Genomic DNA, 13,908 nt, shown 5'->3' on the forward strand with positions numbered 1-13,908 from the left:
ACCCGTGTCACTAACTGTCTTTCTCACATCTCTAACTGGATGTCCTCTCACTACCTCAAGCTAAATCTCTCCAAAACTGAGCTCCTTATTTCCCCCCTTCTTCTAAACTCTCCACCCCCAATCTCTCTATAACTGTCGACAACTCCATCATTACCCCTACCCCACATGCCAGATGTCTCAAGGTCACATTTGACTCAGATCTTTCTTTCACTCCTCACATTCAGTCATTGGCTAAAGCCTGCCGCTTCCACCTAAAAAACATCTCTAAAATTAGACACTTCCTTACACAAGTCACAACTAAGATTTTAATCCACTCTCTCATTCTTTCCTGCCTTGATTACTGCAACTCTGTCCTCTCTGGTCTCCCCACCTGCCGCCTAGCTCTTTTACAATCCATAAAGAATGCCTCTGCCAGACTCTTCTTCCTTACACGTTGCTCTTCATCTAGTGCACCTTCATCTGCTGCACCTCTCTGCCAATCCCTTCACTGGCTTCCTCTTGCCTCTAGGATCAAACACAAAATTCTCATTCTGACTTACAAAGCCATCAACTGCACTGCTCCCCCCTATATCTCAGACCTTGTCTCCAGATACTCTCCCTCCCATCCCCTTCGCTCTGCTCAGGACCTCCTACTCTCCTCCTCTCTTGTCACCTCATCACACTCCCGTTTACAGGACTTCTCCAGACTGGCTCCCATCTTGTGGGACTCTCTGCCTCCCTCCACAAGACTCTCATCTAGTTTTAAAAGCTTCAAGTGCTCCCTAAAGACTCTACTGTTCAGGGATGCATACGACCTACGCTAACCTTTCTTTATACCAGTTCCTCTCCTCCATTGCTATCCCCTGAACCCCCATAGCATGTAAGCCTAAGAGTCCAGCTGTTTGTAGATCACCTTCTTAAGAGCTGACTACAACAGTGCAACTCTTGGCAGGGCCCTCTACCCATTTGATCCCTATAATTTTTTTGCTGTACTCCGCCATTGTTTATAGCGCTTTGGAATCTGTTGGCGCTCTACAAATAACCGATAATAATAAAATAATAACCATCCTTGTTGCCCGATTCATTCATGTCTCAGGGTATTCTGGCTTTGTAGGAGCATCTCCGGCAACTCCGTTCCACGTGGGTGCAGATTCAGGATTGCCTTCATCGTTCTATGCAGCGACAAAAGTTCCAGGCTGATCGTAGGCGTCTGCCCGCGCCTTCCTACCAGGTTGGTGAGAGAGTTTGGCTGTCCTCTCGCAACTTGAACCTTTGTGTGCCTTCCAATAAACTGGCTCCCCGTTATGTTGGTCCTTTTCCTTTTAAAGTCGCCCACAGTGTTTGTCATTACTACCTCTTGAGGAAGTTTATTTCATAAATCAATCACTCTTTCTGTAAAGAAGTCCTTCCTCAAATTACTCCTGAATCTATTACTCTTCAGCTTGAGATCATGACCCCTTGTTCTTGAATTTTCCATTTTATGTAAAATACCCACAGCCTCAGTTTTACTAAGTCCTTTAACGTACTTGAAAGTTGCTACCATATCACCTCTTTCCCTTCTCTCCTCTAAGCTGGTAAGTTTTATTTTTTAGACCATGTACCATTTTGGTAGCCCTCCTTTGCACAGATTCAAGCTTGTTAATATCCTTCTGAAGATATGGCCTCCAGAACTGCACACAATACTCAAGATAAGGCCTAACTAATGATCTATAAAGTGGCATAAGAACCTTACTATTTCTGCTGCAAATACCTCTACCAATACATCCAAGCATTCTGCTGGCCTTACTCGCTGCATTACTACATTGTTTACTAAGTTTTAAATCATCTGAAATAATAATTCCCAAGTCCTGTTCCTCATCTGTAACAGTCAGTAAAGTGTCACATTAAGTCTGTAATTAACATTTGGATTTTTCTTCCCTAAATGCATTATTTTACACTTTGCTGTGTTAAACTTTAGATCCCAATCCTCCAATTGTTGTATATCACTTCTCATTTTGTCTACCCCCCCCCCCCCCGGAACATCCACTCTGTTACAAATGTTTGTATCATCTGTAGGCCTTTGCTGATATCACAGATACTGTAAATATGTTAAACAAAACAGACCCCAGAACTGACCCCTGAGAAACACCACTAGTAACAGCTCCCTCTGCTGAATGAACTCCATTTACTAAGACACATACGGCTAGATTACGAGTCTTGCGTTAGCCTTAAAAAGCAGCGTTGAGAGGTCCCAACGCTGCTTTTTGATGCCCGCTGGTATTACGAGTCTGGCAGGTACAGGTGTACCGCTCACTTTTCTTCCGCGACTCGAGCTCACCGCAAATCCCCTTATGTAAATTGTGTATCCTATCTTTTCAATGGGACTTGCCTAACGCCGGTATTACGAGTCTTGGAAGAAGTGAGCGGTAGACCCTCTCCTGTCAAGACTCCTACCGCATTTAAAAGTCAGTAGTTAACGGCTAGATTTAGAGTTTTGCGTTAGAAGGGGTGCGTTAGCTACGCGTGTATTTTTCCCCCCGCACCTTTTAAATACCGCTGGTATTTAGAGTTCACAGAATGGCTGCGTTAGGCTCCAAAAAGGGAGCGTAGAGCATAATTTACCGCCACTGCAACTCTCAATACCAGCGGTGCTTACGGACGCGGCCAGCTTCAAAAACGTGCTCGTGCACGATTCCCCCATAGGAAACAATGGGGCAGTTTGAGCTGAAAAAAACCTAACACCTGCAAAAAAGCAGCCTTGAAAATAACGCAGCCCCATTGTTTCCTATGGGGAAACACTTCCTAAGTCTGCACCTAACACCCTAACATGAACCCCGAGTCTAAACACCCCTAACCTTACACTTATTAACCCCTAATCTGCTGACCCCACTATCGCTGACAGCTGCATTACACTTTTAACCCCTAATCTGCCGCTCCGTACACTGCCGCAACCTACGTTATCCCTATGTACCCCTAATCTGCTGCCCCTAACACCGCCGACCCCTATATTATAATTATTAACCCCTAATCTGCCCCCCCCCCCAACGTCGCCGCCACCTACCTACAATTATTAACCCCTAATCTGCCGACCGGACCTCACCGCTACTATTAACTATTTAATAGCTATTGTACCTAGTTAAAATAAATACAAAGTTGCCTGTAAAATAAATATTAATCCTAAAATAGCTACAATATAATTATTGGTTATATTGTAGCTATATTAGGGTTTATTTTACAGGTAAGTATTTAGCTTTAAATAGGATTAATTTATTTAATAAGAGTTAATTTATTTCGTTAGATAAAAATTATATTTAACTTAGGGGGGTGTTAGTGTTAGGGTTAGACTTAGCTTTAGGGGTTAATCCATTTATTAGAGTAGCGGCGAGGTCCGGTCGGCAGATTAGGGGTTAATAATTGAAGTTAGGTGTCAGCGATGTTAGGGAGGGCAGATTAGGGGTTAATACTATTTATTATAGGGTTTTTGAGTCGGGAGTGGGGCGGTTTAGGGGTTAATACATTTATTATAGTGGCGGCGAGGTCCGGTCGGAAGATTAGGGGTTAATAATTGTAGGTAAGGTAGCGGCAACGTTGGGGGGGCAGATTAGGGGTTAATAAATATTATGTAGGTGTCGGCGGTGTTAGGGGCAGCAGATTAGGGGTACATTGGGATAACGTAGGTTGCGGCGGTGTGTAGTCGGCAGATTAGGGGTTAAAAAATTTTATTAGAGTGGCGGCGATGTGGGGGGGGCCTCGGTTTAGGGGTACATAGGTAGTTTATGGGTGTTAGTGTACTTTAGAGCACAGTAGTTAAGAGCTTTATGAACCGGCGTTAGCCCAAAAAGCTCTTAACTCCTGGCTTTTCTCTGCGGCTGGAGTCTTGTTGTTAGATTTCTAACGCTCACTTCAACCAAGACTCTAAATACCGGCGTTAGGAAGATCCCATTGAAAAGATAGGATACGCAAATGGCATAGGGGGATCTGCGGTATTTAAAAGTCGCGGCTGGAAAGTGAGCGTTAGACCCTTACCTACACGACTCTAAATACCAGCGGTAGCCCAAAACCAGCGTTAGTAGCCCCTAACGCTGGTTTTGACGGCTAACGCAAATTTCTAAATCTTAAAAGGGCTTTTTGCGGAGCATTGCCCCAAAGTAATCAGCTCTTTTACCTGTAAAAAAAAAAAATACAATATCCCCCCCACATTAAAACCCACCACCCACATACCCAACCCTACTCTAAAACCCACCCAATCCCCCCTTAATAAAACCTAACACTACCCCCTTGAAGATCACCCTACCATGAGACGTCTTCACCCAGCCAGGCACAAGTGGTCCTCCAGAGGGACAGAAGTCTTCATCCGATCCGGGCAGAAGAGGACCTCCAGACGGGCAGAAGTCTTCATCCAGGCGGCATCTTCTATCTTCATTCATCCGGAGCGGGTCCATCTTGAAGCCAGTCGACATGGAGCATCCATTAAGAACGACGACTACATGACGAATGATGGTTCCTTTAAATGACGTCATCCAAGATGGCATCCCTTGAATTCCGATTGGCTGATAGGAATCACCCAATAGAATGCGAGCTCAATCCTATTCGCTGATTGGATCAGTCAATAGGATTTTTCCTACCTTAATTCCAATTGGCTGATAGACTGTGTGATGAACTCTGATTGGCCATTACTTAATGTTTCATGAATTCATATCTTTGTAACTTACATACACATACCTCCTAGGGGTGCTATCACTACATTTGGCATGTAGCCTTTTCTTTAGAATTTATGAGAATGGAATGCGTATGTGACGCATATATAATATACGGCATCTGTTAAATATTAAGCAATTTTGTTTACATTTGACAGTTGAAATATATTTTATTTAATATTCAGAAATAAAATATTATCCAGTCACATTAGGAAATGTTTATTGAAATCAAAGTTTAATATTGATCAATAGATGTGTAACATTGTTCAATGTATTTTTAACTTTCCAGAATGCTAATATTCTATGTATTTCTTTGTTCTTAAATAAATATAGTATTGACAGTGCTTCTTTTGTTTAATGTATTTACAATCCCAACAATGCACATCAATTGTTTGCTAAGTGACATTGGGGCCCATTTATCAAGCTCCGTATGCAGCTGGAAGGGTTGTGTTTCTGGCGAGCCTTCATAACCTGTCCGCCTGCTCTGAGGAGGCGGACAGAGATCGCGTGAAATCAACCCGATCAAATACGATTAGGTTGATTGACACCCCCTGCTAGTGGCCGATTGCCCGCGAATCTGCAGGAGGCGGAGTTGCACCAGCAGTTCACAAGAGCTGCTGGTGCAATGTTCAATGCGGACAGCGTATTGCTCTCCGCATTCAGCGATGTCTGTCGGACATGATCCACTGATTGGATCATGTCGGACAGACATTTCATAAATAGGCCCCCTTGTGTGAAATTATATTTGACTTTTCATAAATGCGAATCTCGTGTTGAAATATACGTTTACCACGCTATATTTCACTAAAGGTGAAATGCGTTATTTGTATTAAAAATAGACGTTACTTTAAAGGGACATTATTCATTTTTAAAAACATTTTATTGTCATTATTTAAAAAAAAAAAAATCAAATACAGCATGTATTTCTATTAAATATTCACATATACTTAATTTTTAAATTTCATTCTCATGGTGTATTTATTTTTAAGGAGTGGATATGCAATACTGTGAAGTATCTGAAGTATCTGAAGACATCTGGCTAACCATTGCAATTATGCATTGTTGGCCACCCACAAATAAGCAGATAGTTCCCAGCAATGCTTTGCTGCTCATGAGCCGATGTAGATCGGTTTTTCTACTTAGGATACCAAATGTGATTATCGAAGGTAAATGTTTAGTTTCTTAAAATTTGCTCTGTCGGAATCATGGAAGATTAACTTTGGGTTGCTACTATAAATGAAATAGCCATCACAAGCAGTGACGTGCAGTGACGTCAGAAGCTGGTGAGGCAGTGGCTTGGATACGCCTTCATTCTTTAGATATCCTTTGTTGAAGAAATAGCAATGCACATGGGTGAGCCAATCACATGAGGTATCTATGTGCAGCCACCAATCAGCAGCTACTGAGCATATTTAGATATTATTTTCAACAAAGGATATCAAAAGAATGAAGACAATTAGATATTAGATGTCAATTGGAAAGTTATTTAAATTGCATGTTCTTTCTAAATCATGAAAGAAAACATATGGGTTTCATGTCCCTTTAAATGGTGTCTTGGAAAACTGGTCAACTTAGTAAACATCTGATTTTAGTCTAAAGGATTGTAACAGAAACACTTGCCAGATAACAAAATGCTTGCTCTGATTATGAGATCTAGAAATCCATGCCCATTAAAATATGTTTAAAACATACTTTTTACTTTAATGCTGCAAATTATGCTTATAGATTCTTTCATTATTCAGTAAATATAAAAATGTCTTGATCCAGTGGCGGCTGGTGAAATTTAAAGATGGTGGGGCGCTTGACCCCACCCCTTTAAATAAAGCCACACCATCAGATGGCACTACCAATTAATTAATTAAATAAATAAAAGGTAGACAGAAACACATACACAGAGGGTTAGAGAGAGAAAGAGAAAGACACACACAGAGGGTTAGAGAGAGAGAGACACACACACGCAGAGGGTTAGAGAGAAAGAGAGAGAGAGAGAGAGAGAGACACACACAGAGGGTTAGAGAGAGAGAGAGAGAAAAAGAGAGATAGACACACACAGAGGGTTAGAGAGAGAGAAAGAGAGAGAGAGAGAAAGACACACACAGAGGGTTAGAGAGAGAGAGAAAAAGAGAGAGACACACACAGAGGGTTAGAGAGAGAGAGAGAGAGAGAGAGAGAGAGACACACAGAGGGTTAGAGAGAGAGGGAAAGAGAGAGACACACAATCACACACAGAGGGTTAGAGAAAGAGAGTGAGACACAATCAAACACAGAGGGTTAGAGAGACATAAGGGATGAGAGAGTCAGAAGGGGAGGAAGAGAGACAGAGAGACCATGGGGAGAACAACACATAAGGAGAGGGATGGATAGATAGATAGATATAGATAGATAGATAGATAGATAGATAGATAGATAGATAGATAGATAGATAGATAGATAGATAGAGAGAGAGACACACACACAAGGGGGGAGGGAGAGAGACCACTGCATTTTTAAGTAATAAAACAGCAGAGCTACAGAGAGTTCAGAAAGTGAAGGCAAGCTGTTAAGTTAGTGGGTGTAAAGGTTGAGGAAACAAAATACAAAAACTACCCTGCTGTAAAATAGTAAAAAAACACTAAACCACATTCATTAAATTATAATTTTCACTAACAGAATCCCTTTCAGTGAAATCTAAGGCTGTAGAACTTACTAAGATGTGGCTAAAACACTGCTTATTGACTGAATCTCTTCCTGCTCTCTGACTCTGTCTGTATTAAGGAAGTGACAGTGGAACATTCCACTGCACTTAGAGGGGAAGTACAGAACTCTCTTTTTCACTTTAGCAAAAGCTGGCAGCTTCACAGCACAGCAACAAAATAAATGAAAGTAGTTTTTTTCCGTTTTTGTTTTGTTTTATATGATTTAACATCCAGCCCCAACCCTAAGTTCCACTTACTAATGCCTCTTACTGGATTGGTTCAGCCCAAATAGGACTGCCTCAAATAAGCAGTTAATGGGCCATCCAATGATCTTAACCACTGTCATCCAGTAGATGGCGCAGCATGTTGTGTAATGGTGGGCAGACCTGCTTGTGCCTCTCCATTGCACAACATGTATCTGTGAAGAAAAAAAATGCTGGGGAAAAAAATTGCAATTTTTTTATTTTATTTTTTTAAAGCCCATAAAAAAAATATATTTTTGCCCATATGAGAGGTGAAGCACTGCCTCACCTGCCTCTAGTGACTGCACATCACTGATCACAAGCAGTTATGACAGTTAACAGAGCAACAGCAGAAAAAAATATCTCCTAATTTGAGGAAATATATGCCTTGTAAATGAGTTAATTTGCAGGAGATCATTTGTAGAAGATATCTCAGGAAAAAGAATGATCTATAAAGAAAATACAAGATAGGTTAGGAAATAGCAAAAATAAGAAATTACCTTCAAAAGAAAAGCAACATGATTTATCAAACAACTGACCAACTGAAAACAACTGAAGGTATCCTTTGTTGAAGAAATAGGGGATCCATGGCGAACAGTCACCTGTCTACCACTGGAACAAGCAGCACAACTCTTCAAAAATCAGACAACATTCACCACATACACCCCCCTGCAAACACTCACTAGCACTCACTTCTAGACCTCACCCCTAACACCCACTAAATAGCACTCACCCCTAGCACTCACTCACCAACCCTCACCTCTAGCACTCACTCACTAGCAGGCACTCACCAGCCCTCACCCATAACACTCACTCACCAACACTCACCAGCCCTCACCCATAGCACTCACTCACCAATCCTCTCTCATAGCACTCACTCACAAGCACTTACCCCTAGCACTCACTAACTAGCACTCACTTACCCTCACCTATAGCACTCGCCCCTAGTAATCAACCCTAGCACTCACCACTAGCACTCAGTCACCAGCACTCACCCATAACATTCACTCACCAGCCCTTTCCCGTAGCACTTACCCACTAGCACGCATTCACCAGCCCTCACCCATAGCAATTACTCACCAGCCCTCTCCCATAGCACTCACTCACTAGTACTCACCCCTAGCACCCACTCACAAGCACGTACCCACTAGCACTCACCCCTAGCACCTACTCACCAGCACTTATCCCTAGCACCCACTCACCAGCACTCACCCCAGCACTCACTCACCAGCACCCTCCCGTAGCACTCACAAACACTTACCCCTAGATCTCACTCACTAACCCTCACCCCTTGCACTCATGCACATATAACTCCAACACATAACACCCACGCTAGTACACAGTAGCCTCTCTCCCACACAACATCCACTCACCCACAAGCCACTTATTAACTCCTCAACACCCACTAAACTCAGCATCACTCGCATCCCACACACTAACTCACAATCCATCATGCACAACATTAAATACTCATCTGACACCCTCCTCAGCCTGAGGAACACCGCCTCACCACTAACTACTACCACACAAACAATACTACGAAAAGAACAACTTCTAAACACTAACTTGCAGCCACCTATTCAAAACAGGACTGCACCACCCGCAGCACAACACCTATCATGTGCCCTGCTGAACACCAGATCAGCAGTCAAGCACAAACACGAAATCCACAACTTCATCACTTAATACAACACAAACTGTCTATTCATCACCGAGAGCTGGCTAACACCATTCTAGCAGAACTAGTACCTGAGAACTACTCCATCCTGACAGAACACAGAGTCGGACAAAGAGGAGGCGGCCTAGCAGTGATCTACAAATCACATCTCATCCTCACTAAACCAACCCTGCAGAGCACACTACCATTCATAGAAACACTCACAATGCAACTCCAAACAACACCCTAAGACACCATCCACATACTACTATGTTACAGACCACCAGGGACAAAGACACACTTCCTCACTCCCTTCACTGAATTCATCTCCACACACACCTTGAAAACCAAAAACCTCCTGTTACTCGGGGACTTCAACCTCTGGGCCAACTCCTCCCAGGACCCCATCATCACCGCTTGCATCAGCGAACTAGAAGCACTAGGTCTGCAACTGATAAGTGCTCCCACCCACATTTTTGGACACACTCTTGACCTCATCTTCAAACAGAACATCGGCATCAACACTCTGGACAACATGCCCCTGCCATGGACTGACCACCACGCTATCAAATTCAAAATAACTACATCTTTTGCCAAAAACCAGCACATTCAACAGCAACACACTAGACAAGATTACAGAAGAAACCACACTCACAACTCTTCAAAACCACACTGTCAAAAAAAACTGTAGCACTGACGCAAGTCCTCAAAAATGAAGACACACTCAACTCTCTTAACACAGCACTACTACAGACAGCAGACACAATCGCACCAATTTGCAGAGCACACACACAAATTAATGCACACACACATATACATACACAAATAAATACACACACACAAGCAAATAAATGCACACACACATACACACATGCAAATAAATGCACACACACACACGCAAATAAATGCACACACACACATACGCAAATAAATGCACACACACATACACACCCACAAATAAATGCACATACACATGCAAATAAATGCACATACACACACACAAATAAATGCACATACACACACGCAAATAAATGCACACACATATACACACACATGCAAATAACTGCACACACACACATACAAATAAATGCACACACACATATACACACGCAAATAAATGCGCACACACATACACACGCACAAATACATGCACACACATATACACACGCACAAATAAATGCACACACACATACACACACACAAATAAATGCACACAGACACAAATAAATGCACACACATATACACACGCAAATAAATGCACACACACAAATAAATGCACACACATACACACAAATAAATGCACACACATATACACACGCAAATAAATGCACACACACATACACACAAATAAATGCACACACATATACACACACAAATAAATGCACACACACATACACACAAATAAATGCACACACATATACACACAGAAATAAATGCACACACATATACAGAAGCAAATAAATGCACACACACATACACACAAATAAATGCACACACATATACACGCAAATAAATGCACACACACATACACACGCACAAATACATGCACACACACATACACACGCACAAATAAATGCACACACACATACACACGCACAAATACATGCACACACATATACACACGCACAAATAAATGCACACACACATACACACACACAAATAAATGCACACACACATACACACGTACAAATAAATGCACACACACATACACACGCACAAATACATGCACACACACATACACACACACAAATAAATGCACACAGACACAAATAAATGCACACACATATACACACGCAAATAAATGCACACACATATACACACACACACAAATAAATGCACACACACATACACACGCAAATAAATGCACACACACATACACACACACAAATATAAGCGCACACATATGCACATTCATACACACACAGACATACGCACACACACAGCCAATCAGTGCGGACTCCTAGGTAACTCCACACCAGTGAGCACAATGTTATCTATATGGCACCATTGAATTTGCACTGTCTAGCTGTGAAAACCTGTCAAATGCATTCAGATAAGAGGCGGCCTTAAAGCACTTAGCTTTCAACAAAGAATACCAAGAGAACGAAGCAAATGTTATGAAAAAAGTAAATTGGAAAGTTGGTTAAAATTGCATGCCCTATCTGAATCATGAAAGTTTAATTTTGACTAAACTGTCCCTTTATGTAATGTGACTTAAGTGTTACAGAATGTATAATGTAGCACAAATAATGCACAATTACATTGTATAGTGCATCATTGTAACCTTCATTAAAATTAGGTGCGTCACTTTAATGTTTCTTCACTAACATAAATCCTTGAAACACCCTTGATCAAGTATATAATATATGATAATCAGCTGTTTAGTAGCTAACAACAGCACCTTACTACTGCATGCCTCTATTTACTTGTAGATAAAGGGGCATATCTATCAAGCTCCGTGTCTCTGGCGAGCCTTCGGACTCGCCAGAAACACCAGTTATGAAGCAGCGGTCTAAAGACCACTGGTCCATAACCTGTTCGCCTGCTCTGAGCTCGCCACAATTCAACCCGATCGAGTACGATGGGGTTGATTGACACCCCCTGCTGGCTTGCAGGGGGCGGCGTTGCACCAGCAGCTCACAAGAGCTGCTGGTGCAATGCTGAATACGGAGAGCGTATTGCTCTCAGCATTCAGCGAGGTCTGGCGGACCTGATCCGCACTGTCGGATCAGGTCCGACAGACCTTTGTTAAATAGGCCCCAAAGTCTGCTCAGCCTTATCTAGCTCAGGAGCAGAAGTGCAGACTTTAATTATGTGTTTGAGTCATTTGCAGGGGTTAAACTGCAGTAGAGCATTATTATGTACAGGTATCTTTAAAGGAGCACTAAATAAAGTATAGTTTAATTACTGACAAATACACAACAACAAGACAAGGCAACAGCATTTACTTTGAATTTGAAATGAGTAGTAGAATATAAACTGGCAAATTTCAAAGTTAATCTAATTTCTCCTCCCCCCTTTATCATGTGACAGCCATCAGCCAATCACAAAATGCATATACATATATCCTGTGTACTTTTGAACATGCACAGTAGTAGTTGGAGTCTCAGAAACGGTGCATATAAAAGAATGTGCATATTTATTGAAAATTAGTTTTTTTAAACTGCTGCTTTATCTGAATCATGAAACTGTATTTTTACTTTAGTGGCCCTTTAACTATCTTAGGTAAAATGATACAATTCTATCATGCAACAATACTACATGCGTCACACCTTGCATTATATATCCTGTAACATCCAGCAATGCTTCTGTTATTATTGTAAGACGTTCATGCAACATGAGTTCAGATGATGAAATATGATGTCTGTTACAAGCAATTGCATGTTTATAAAAGTCTAGTGTAGATAGACTGACAGACAGATAAATAAATAGAGAGATAGATAGAATAGACAGACAGATAAATAGACGGAAAGATAGATAGATAGATAGATAAATAGACAGAGAGATAGATAGAAAGATAGATAGATAAAGGATAGACAGACAGATAAATAGACAGAGAGATAGATAGAAAGATAGACAGACAGAAAGACATACAGAGAGACAGATAAATAGACGGAGAGATAGATAGAAAGATAGACAGACAGATAAATAGAGAGAGCGATAGATAGATAGAAAGATAGACAGACAGACAGACAGACAGATAAATAGACGGAGAGATAGACAGACAGACAGACAGACAGACAGATAGACAGACAGATAGATAGATAGATAGATAGATAGATAGATAGATAGATAGATAGATAGATAGACGGACAGATACATAGATAAATAAATAAATAGAAACAGTTGTGCTCATAAGTTTACATACCCTGGCAGAATTTATGATTTCTTGGCCATTGTTCAGAGAATATGAATGATAACACAAAAACACTCATATTTAGTGTTTGGCTGAAGCCATTTATTATCAATCAACTGTGTTTACTCTTATCAAATCATAATGACAAAAGAAACTACCCAAATGACCCTGATCAAAAGTTTACATACCCTGGTGATTTTGGCCTGATAACATGCACACAAGTTGACACAAAGGGCTTTGAATGGCTATTAAAGGTAACCATTCTCACCTGTGATCTGTTTGCTTGTAATTAGTGTGTGTGTATAAAAGGTCAATGAGTTTCTGGACTCCTGACAGACCCTTGCATTTTTGATCCAGTGCTGCACTGACGTTTCTGGATTCTGAGTCATGGGGAAAGCAAAAGAATTGTCAAAGGATCTGCGGGAAAAGGTAGTTAAACTGTATAAAACAGGAAAGGGATATAAAAAGATATCCAAGGAATTGAGAATGCCAATCAGCAGTGTTCAAACTCTAATCAAAAAGTGGAAAATGAGGGGTTCTGTTTAAACCAAACCACGGTCAGGTAGACCAAATTAAATTTCGGCCACAACTGCCAGGAAAATTGTTCGAGATGCAAAGAAAAACCCACAAATAACTTCAGGTGAAATACAGGACTCTCTGAAAACATGTGGTGTGGCTGTTTCAAGATGCACAATAAGGAGGCACTTGAAGAAAGATGGGCTGCATGGTCGAGTCACCAGAAGAAAGCCATTACTACGCAAATGCCACAAAGTATTCCGCTTACAAAACACCAAACAGAAAAGAGACAAGCCTCAAACCTTCT

Source organism: Bombina bombina, chromosome 7 (genome assembly GCF_027579735.1).
Source record: "Bombina bombina isolate aBomBom1 chromosome 7, aBomBom1.pri, whole genome shotgun sequence".
NCBI classification, from domain to species: Eukaryota; Metazoa; Chordata; class Amphibia; order Anura; family Bombinatoridae; genus Bombina; species Bombina bombina.